The sequence below is a fragment of the Lissotriton helveticus genome, chromosome 3_1, assembly GCF_964261635.1.
Source record: "Lissotriton helveticus chromosome 3_1, aLisHel1.1, whole genome shotgun sequence".
NCBI lineage: Eukaryota > Metazoa > Chordata > Amphibia > Caudata > Salamandridae > Lissotriton > Lissotriton helveticus.
Genome location: NC_136061.1, coordinates 103,387,272 through 103,390,993, shown reverse-complemented (window position 1 = coordinate 103,390,993; position 3,722 = coordinate 103,387,272).

The window sequence follows — 3,722 nt, the reverse complement described above, 5'->3', positions numbered from 1 at the left end:
TAAATCAGCTCCTTTTACGCTTTTTTCCTTTATATATTTCTTATTTTATAATTTCTTAATAATCATTCATCGTGTAACGCTTTTTCTAACCATTTATTGTATGTATTACCATTCAATTTGAGTGTAACTTTATTAGCGTTTTTTCTTTGTACACACTGCACCCGCAGACCTCTTTCTATGGCCACCCTCGGTTTTAAACGCCATGTCCCGGGCTGTTTACACACATCACTTCATGATCGTATCTTTGGAACACTTAGCATTGTTCCCTGTCACCAGCTTACGGTAAGCGTCCCGCGCCCATTATATCTCTGATATTGCACCGCACATGCATTTAGTTAATACATTTTTGTTACCCGTACGACTAGCACATACTTTGCCGACCGCATTGGCGGTTTAGCATGATTACACGCCCTGACGCTTGGGTTCTTTTTTCTATGAGCCAGTCTCCGGCTTTCATGATAGTTGCTGCACTTTTGTATCCACCGGCGTTTTTCATCCACCGGCGTTTTCAGCTGCTTGCTCATTATCGCTCCACCATTAAACTCAATAATAGGACCACGCTTCGCGCGTGCATGACGCCAGCTGCATGTTACACGGTTGTCCTGTGTGCACACTTTTCCTTTCTCTTTTCTTTTTTTTCAGCGGCATTTTAACAGTCTGCTCACCACAGCACCTCCATCACACTCAATGATAGGCTCGTACTCGAGTGTGCATTATTAGCATGACTACACGGTAATTACTTGTGCAGACTGTTTTCCTCTTTCTAGGTTTTTTTCCTTCTTTTTTTTCACCTATACATCGCACAACCTCACGGCCATATCCTCCTTTTCACCCCCCACTGACTATGGTCGCGTTCAATCACCTGCATGCTTAATACTACACAGATGCATTCCTCTCGGGCATCTTTTTATACATCTTTTCTATTTTGTTTCCTTTTAGACATATTCCCCCTGAATAAGAGCATTGGGGTTTCCTTTAATACTGCAAAGGATTACATGTCATCATCATTGTGATTTCATTGCTTCTACTTAACAAAGTCAACTAATGAATCGTGCATCATATGGCGTAATATGATTAAAACTATTGGTTGAATTAAAAAACAAATACTCATCGAATCATTTACGACGCTTCATTGACTTTTCTGATATTTCAGCAATTTATATTGCCTACAGGCGTGCTCGAGTCATTATCCTTAAATGCGTAAGGTTTTTTGGTGTTCAATTCTTTATTAGAACATTGGAATGTTGGTAGCTGCATTGAAAACAATAGGGTGCTCTGGGCTTTTAATGGCTGGTATAGGCCCGTGGCGCCAACATTCCAATGCCAGAGCTGTGAACAAAGGCTTCAGGCAGCCTAAGGTGATTTCAATCCCCTCACTCTCCCTGAAGGCTTTGTTTTATTTGTTAGAACATTCTGCCCTCTAGTGGCAGAACGTTCTAATAGCCTTATAGCCCTTCGTAGCAGGGCTATACCGGCTATTAAAGTCCTGCTGCTTTGTTAAAGTCCCTCGCCTTCGGCTCAGGACTTTAACACTGCAGCGGGCCTCTAATAGCTAGTATAGCCCACTTTGGCGGGCTATAAGGCTATAGTAGATCCTTTTGAACTCAGTGACTCTTTAAATAGAAGGGGACATATTTATGAGATCGTCACCTTACTGTACTGCATTGCTAGAGAGGGAAAGGGCGAAAATGTGCAAGGGTGCCTGCATTGTAAGGAAGATTATTGGTCTGCCCAAAAACAATTGTGATAGGCATATTACTTGTATGTGTGCTGCATCACACATAGTATGAAGAAGTAACAAGGATAAATATATTTCTCCTCTGGATGCCTGCACTGAGAAGGCGTATTTTTATGGCACATTTCCTAGTCTACCAGTGATGGTAAATCTGGGAATGAGTCAAAATCCATGGGAGTTATGTGGGATCACCCACGCAACATCCATAGAACTCCTTCCCAGCGCAAAGTAACGCATCAGAGTAGCTTCATAAATCGTATTTTGGAACTGTGTGCCTTGCAATTCTTGGCATAAATATGCCTGTTGGGGTTTTAAAGTGTATTCCTTAGCAGAGGTGCTGTCATACGCATAATTCAAATTTGCCCATTGATATCTGGAACTTAATGATGTTAGGGATAATTTGAGTCATAGTTTACAGTGAGGAGTGGCTGGATGAAGGTTCAACAAATCTTATTTCTTTTATGTAAATCATGTTCATGCCATTAATTATCTTGTCCTGGTAAGTAATGGAACCACATAGTAAAGACAGATAGTTTGGAATCTATTACCTTGACAGATTGACAAATGACCAGACTGCCATAGATGTTGCAAAATCTCTTTACTAATTGTGCAGTGATGTAGACTTTAGTTTTCTTATTCAAAATGTGATCTGACCACAATAGATTCTGTTTTCCTGTCTTTTCAAATCGTTCTCTAGATTTAATTCTTGTTCGTTTGAAAATTGCAGTTGCAGGGATGATGGAGTCAATGCGTAAGCTAGAAAGCCGATGAATTCAGTTACCAGCTTTGGCAAATATTAGACCCGACATTCTTGGCAAGGTATTCCACCAGGTAGCATTTTTTTAGCCAGCTGCTGGGTAAATAGCGACTTTTCCCTGCTATTTACCTGGGGCCTCATTTATGAGAAATGACGAATCGCTGCGTGAAAGCAGCAATGCGTCACTTCTCAGTGCGCACTCCTTGCGACATGATTGATGCATCATATTTACGGTATGACGCATCATGTCGCAAGGAGTTACAGATACGTCAGTATTTCTGACGTATCTGTAAGCGCAAAAGTCACGCATCTCTGGGGTGTGTCACAAAAGTGACGCAACTCCAGCAATGTGTCCTTTCACATGGGGAAAGCCCCATGTGAAAGGTCTTGCATCAGTCTTACGCCTGCTGTGAGGCAGGCGCAAGATTTCAATGCAACAGCGTCCTAAAAGTGACGCAGTGAAATCTCATAGATTTCACTGCGTCACTATTACGAGGCTTTTTACGGGGAAACGCCCCCTCTGCATACATTATACCTGACGCAGGTATAATGTAGCGCAGGGGTTTACAAAGTGACGCATCTGCTTAGATGCGTCACCTTGTAAATAGTGCCCAACAGGAGACATGTTTTACGCCGCCGATGCGTCACAAAAAGTGGCGCATCGGAAGCGCAAAACTGACGCAAGGCCTCATAAATGAGGCCTCAGGTCTCTGGCTAAGCAGTAGAAGTTATTTACTATTTATCTAAAAGCCGTGGAAATAGCAGGAAATTATTTACAAGATGGCAGCATCCGTGAAAATAGCAAATACGCTTAATTGTTTTCCTGGCTGCTGGTTGAATATCAGAAATTTTACACTCTTTCACCACTAGCTTGGCAAGTATAAAAATAATGCAATATGTACCTGGCTGTTGGCTAAATAGCAGGAATTATATACTGTTTAGCCTGTGGCCTTGCAAATAGAAAAGAAACTTAATTATTCACCTCTTGGCTTACTAACTAGTAGAAAGTATGCACAACATATCCAGTAGTTGTAAAAAAAAGCAGATTCATGTTATCTAAGCTGTCTAAGTAGCTTACATTTTGTGGTAATATGCCTCATGCAATAACTACCTCAACAGATACTTACCACCAGGTAGAACTACAAAAAATGAGTGACTTTAATTGGCATCTATCCTATCATTTCATTAGATAAATTTGGTCGTAAATTGCACACATACTTTTTGCGGCTG